Here is a 6015-nt window from a genome sequence, read left to right as displayed (position 1 = left end):
GGGGGGATGGCCATGCTACAAGCCCTTCTCCTCCATTCTCCTCTCAGGATCTTGGGCACGCACGCACACACGCCCGGCGTGAGTTTAAGCCACTGGGTCTGGGACTTGAACTGCCGTCGATTCCATGGTAGTCCAGCAACGTAGCCATTACGCCATCTGCTGGTCTCAAATGGAGCACATTTCTGATGTGGTGACTTGGCGAAGTTTCTTTGAGTACGTTATTCACCTCCTTTTGTTTTGCTTAGCTAACACACTTTAGAGGAGTAAGGAGCCCTGTTTTGGAAGGGGAGAAAAATGTCTTACTCTATTAATCTTTTTTATTCATTCATTCATTTCTTTCTTTTTTTTTTTATTTTGAGAGAGATTTTTGAGAGAGATTTTTTGTGCACTTGCTGGAGAAACAGACAGAGAGACAGAAGTGAGAAATCACCCTCCTCCCCAACCTTGGGGGGCATGGCCAAGCTGCAATCCCTTCTCCTCCTTTCTCCTCTTGAGATTTTGGGCACACACGTGCATGTACCCAGTGTGAATTTTTTAAGTTGCCAAATCTGGGACTTGAACCACGGTTGACTACGGGGGAGTCCAACGACAACCATTATGCCATCTGCTGGTCCCGATTCAATCATTCATTTCTTCCATGAGAGAGACAGATATTCTATCCCCATGGAGCCCTGACGCAGTGGTCTACACCCCGCGAGTGCCAGTCAGGATCACGGGCACACTTGTACACATCCAGTGTGCACACGGGGACCTCGGGATGTGAACCCGCGACCCTCCCCTATGACTGCAGCAGCGAGAATCATCGTGTTACCTCCCTGCCACTGTGGCTGGCCTATCTTGCTCTTCAGAAACTGTGAAGAGAAATTTCTGTGGGTAAAGGCATGACCTAGAAACACCTTCGCGGTTTCCACATGGACTTACTAAGACAGCCGTGGGTATGTTGAGGATGCGAGGCTTGTGAGCTGTGGCCTGAGGTGGCTGTAAAATTCTGAAGGGGACAACGTTTAAAATAGTTGGATCGAGGCAACCTGGTGTTACGGAAAGAGAATGCAGTTGAAATCAGGACGCGCATTCTATTCCCTCTCCTGCCACTAATGAGGGCTGGGGCCTCGGGCGAGTAACACTCAGGCCTGGTTTCCTCGATACAAATTAAGGGAGTTGAATGAAATAATCTCTTAAAGTTCCTTAGAGCTTTAATCTTCAGAATCTAATTAACATCGCCCGTAGATCTATTGTGTAACCAAGCAATAAAGGGGCAATGCCGAGGATGGATGCTGTGAGACAGTTCAGAAAGGACACGTGTCTCCATGCCTGGGACAGGACCTTCCTTCAGCTCAGGAAGGACCGCTGGGGCTGGAGTTCGGCTCTGAAAGCTGGCAGGAGGGGCGGGATGGTGACAGCTGTACAGGGTGACGCTCTGCCCCCAGGTTCCCGTCTGGGCCCCCCTGGGTGTGCCATGCATACATGGGCCCATGGCCTGGGACTGGCTGGGGTTGGGGGTGGATTTAATGAGAGGACCTTGTCCGAGGTGCTGTCTCTCTCATTTATGGAATAAATAAATATGCGAAAGAAAGGTAGGTAAGTGGGAAGGAAGGAGAGCCAGCCCACAGCGTGGTGGTCAAGGCGACTGGATTCCACGTGGCTGATCCCACGGTTCAAGTCCTACACCTGGCAGATGAAAAATTATGCAGGGGGAGGAGGCAGGTGGCGTGGTAGTTAAAGCATTAGACTCGCATATGACCGACTGCGGTTTGAGTCTCAGACTTGGCAGTTTGCTTTCTCACTTTCCTTTTCTCTCTCTCTTTGGTCAAATTAAAAAAAAAAAAAATGAGGCCAACAGGTGGCATGGTGGTTAAAGGCTCTGGACTCCCACATGGCTGACCACGGTTCGAGTCCTGGACCTTGTAGCTTGCTTTCTCACTTCTCTCTCTCTCTCATTCTCTTCCTCTCTGGTCAAATGAAAATAAAGTAAAATAAAAAATAATTCTTAAAAAAAAAAACAACATAAAATTAAATAAATCTTAAAAAAGAAGTCATGCTGTGTACATGTGCATGCGTGCCCCAAATCCCAAAAGGTGAGAGAGGAGCAGGGGTTGTGCTGAACGTGCCCCACGGGGATGGGCTTTCTCACTTTCTCTCTCTCTTGCCAACGATTGCGCACCCGCTCTGGGGAGACCCATTGTAGCATAATCCCCAAGTGCCTGGAGAACAGGGATGAGGCTGAACAGTTGGAGCCGGCTGTAGAGAGGCAGAGGGAGGCGAGTGGGAAGGGGGTCAGTGGCCAGAGGGAGGGTCTTGAACTGTGGTCTAAGAGCGAGACCTGGAGCTACAGCCACAGGCAAAGGCAGCAGCTATTGTGGGTGGAGCAGAGAAGAGCTAGCTGAGCACCGCGCTCCAGTGTGTGTAAGGCGTTTGCAAAGGGCCCCTTTTCTTTGATACCAAGTAAGGGGTCAGACGTCGTAGTATGGTTATCAGCAATTCAGTCAGTCAACAAACATTTTTAAAATGTAGCTTATGTGCTAAGAGCTGGGGTTGAGAGATAAAGGTCCATGTTTTTGTATGTACAAACTCAAGTTGAGGGGGCTGGCAGGTGGCATGTTAAAAGCGCTGGACTCCCACATAGCTGGTCATGGTTTGAGTCCCGAACCTGGTGGCTTGCTTTCTCACGTTCTCTCTCTCTCTTCTGTCTCTCTTGCTCTGGTCAAGTTAAAAATAAATAAGTAAATAAATAAAATTTAAATAAAAATATTTTAAAAAGAGTCAAGCTGAGGACAAGCACATAAGCTATTTTAATACAGAATGTGGAAGATTGTATTTCTTCAAAATGGCCTCGATATTGTTCTGAACTGTAGTGTATAAATAGGAACTTTGAGATACAGCTGTGCTGACAGGTCAGGAGACAACGGGTACTGAAAAGATTGTCCCTCACAGTTTCCGAGCAGAGGAGGCCCGCCGACTTGGGGCCACGCTGGGAGCTCTGGTGGCAGTCAGGAGGCAGAAGGAGACCAGGGAGCTGTGGGCAGTGGCTTTCTTGTGGCTTCGGGGAAAGGGACGGTGAGGCACAGGAAGCAGCATGGTGCTGGCCGGTCTGAACGGTGGCTGTGGGCTCTAGGGCTCGGGCGTTGCCTCCAGCGCTCTGATCACCAGCCCTGGGGTGACTAGGATAGGTGGGCAGGCCTGGAGCGGGGCAGATGACTAACGGGGACCGTTGACGTGTGGGCTGGTGGTTGGTTGCTCTTTTACTTGAAAAGCACATTTGTGGGACCAGCAGTTAGCGTAATGGCTATGTCGCTGGACTCCCACGTAGTCGACCGCAGTTCACGTCCCGGACCCGGTGGCTTAAAACTCACACCGGGTGCATGTGCGTGTGTGCCCAAGATCCCGAGAGGAGAATGGAGGAGAAGGGATTGCGGCATGGCCATCCCTCCTGGGGGGGTGATTTCTCGCTTTCTGTCTCTCTGTCTCTGTCTGTCTGGTGAGCGCACACGCCCTATAGCAAAAACTTCTCCAAAAAAAAAAAAAAAAGGCACATTTGTGAGCAAGTTGTTTTTTCTCTCTAGAAATTGGTGTGCTCTGGGGAAAGCAGTTCCTCTGCTATTAGCCAAGCCCCAGATGTTAAAGCATAAGGAGACAGGCCAGAAGGCGGCATTGTGGTTAAGGTGCTGGACTCTCACATACGACCTACTGCAATTCGAGTCCCAGACCTGGTGGCTTGAAAATCATGCTGGGCACATGTGTGTGCATGCCCCAAATTCTAGGAGGAGAGTAGAGGAGAAGGGATTGTGGCGTGGCATTCTCTTTGGGGGGTGATTCCTTGCTTTCCCTGTCACCGACTTTCTCTGTCTCTCTGGCCTATGGTCAAAACCTTTAAAAAAAAAAGCATCCGGAGACAGTAAATCTATGACCAGGTTAACATGGTAACATCTTTGGTCCATGTGCTTTTCCAGAACCTTGCCACTTCCCTGTCACAAGGTGACTTGGAAAGAACTTGGCGACTCCCTCGATGAATTGACGTGGAGGAAGTGATGAAGTGTAGCTTCAGCGGCAGAGTCATTAACGGTGACAAGGCTTGTGCTTGCTGCTTTTCCTGTTGGGACACTTGCCCTTAGAACTCAGCTGCCATGCGGGACCAGCAGACAGCTTAATGGTTACGTCACTGGACTCCCATGTAGTCGACTGTGGTTCAAGTCCTGGATCGGTGACTTAAAACTCATGCCTGGTTCATGTGTGCAGGCCCAGAATCCCAAGAGGAGGATGGAGGAGAAGGGATTGCAGCGTGGCCATCCCCCCTGGGGGGTGATTCTCACTTTCTGTCTCTCTGTCTCTCTCTGTCTGTCTGGCGAGCGCACACGCCCTATAGCAAAAACCTCTCCAAAAAAAGTAATAATAATAATGAATACAATTAAGTAAGTTTTTTAAGAATTATAAGTTTATTTATTCATTTATTTCAATTTGATCAGAGAGGAACAGAGAGAGAGAAAAAGTGAGAAAGCAAGTCGCCAATTCTGGAACTCGAACCGCAATTGGCCATGTGGGAATCTAGCACCTTTAACCACCATGCCACCTGCTGCCACCACCCCCCCCAATAAATTAATAAGTTAAAAAATAAAAAAAAAGCACTGTCCTCACTAGCCTGCTCAAACTGTGGATTCTCAACAAAATAAATGGTTTCATTGTCATAAGCCACTCACCTCCAGTGTCTGTGACATAGCAGTCGACAGGCAGGAGCAGATGCTAAGAGGGTACTGGTGGTGGCATGGATGGGTGGGGACGCACAGGATATCTGGGGCACCCATGGGGAGGGAGGGATAGGAATATGGTGAGAGATCATCCCAGAGCTGAGGCCAGCAGAGATAAGGGAAGCCCAGTGTTGAGGCTGGCTTCATACCCGGGCCATGCTTTAAGCACACTGTATGTGTGCATGCATCGAGTCCTTCCAACGATCCTGGGATCCCTCTGTAAGAGGAGACGCCAGCACCGAGGAGCTCTCAAACATCTGTGTGCAGAGCGCCTCCAGAGGTAGAGGGGGCTTCCATCAGGTAGCTTGACTTGCAAGTGTGTGGTTTTAACTGATAAAATTAGGTTGGCTGGTTGATATAACAGCCTTTTCCTATCACAGGAATAACAGGGACTGTTTGTTCACTCATTCAGCAAACGTCTGTGGAGTGCAGTGACGGTTTTGAATATTGAAGAAGGGTTAGGAAGTATCCAAGGGGTCTTTGGAAAATGGAAAATGGGTATTATAACAACACTATATGTGGGTTTCAAGTTTTATTGCACCAAAATTAACTCATTTTAATTCTATTTTTCTTCCTCCTCCTCTTCCTTTTTTTTAATATGGAACACTTCACAAATGTGCGTGTCATCTTCGGGTAGAGGCCATGCCAATCTTCTCCGTATCGTTCACAATTTTAGTATATGTACTGCCAAAGCGAGCACGATTTGTCTTTCTTTTTTTAAAAGGATTATTTGATTGAACTCTATTTATTCATTTATTTATTTTAATTTGACCACAGAGGGACAGAGTGAGAGAGAGACAGAAAGAGGGAGAAAGAAAGTGAGAAAGCGAGCCCCTGGGTTCGGGACTCAAACTGTGGTCTTCCACGTGGGAATCCAGTGCCCTTAACCACTCCGCCACCTTCTGGCCCCTTTTTCCTATGAACTTTCTGAAGTCCCCTCATATATGAAAAAAGATAATAATGTTCCCAGAAAAGAGATAAGATGCGAGAGAAGCTGGTACCTTTTATTTTAAGCTTTTAATTGTGAAAGAAGGATCGATGGACAGAAAGCTATAAAAAGTACTTGCAGACAGGTCTTGAGTACCCCTCAGCCCTCTTCTCCCTACGCTCCTACCATCTTGCATGGCTGTAGCACCAACCCCGTGAAATTGACACTGTGCAATCCACGAGTTTATTCTTTCCCAGTCATACGGGTACTTACGTGTACTGGTATGTGTGCCTGCACATGTGTGTACGCACAGTTTCATCCCATGCGGAGTTTCGTCTAACTGCCACC

The 6015-nt window shown here is 48.2% G+C and overlaps 1 non-coding gene across 1 annotated transcript; it reads right to left on the bottom strand.

The window, feature by feature from the left end:
• Positions 1–5331: 5331 nt before the first annotated feature.
• On the bottom strand, positions 5332–5439 carry LOC114005340 (U6 spliceosomal RNA). Its single transcript, XR_003547211.1, has one exon. It is a non-coding gene; the product is annotated as a U6 spliceosomal RNA (small nuclear RNA).
• Positions 5440–6015: the final 576 nt, after the last annotated feature.

Source organism: Tupaia chinensis, unplaced genomic scaffold (genome assembly GCF_000334495.1).
Source record: "Tupaia chinensis unplaced genomic scaffold, TupChi_1.0 Scaffold143647_1, whole genome shotgun sequence".
NCBI lineage: Eukaryota > Metazoa > Chordata > Mammalia > Scandentia > Tupaiidae > Tupaia > Tupaia belangeri.
This window is presented reverse-complemented; position numbering and strand designations above follow the sequence as displayed.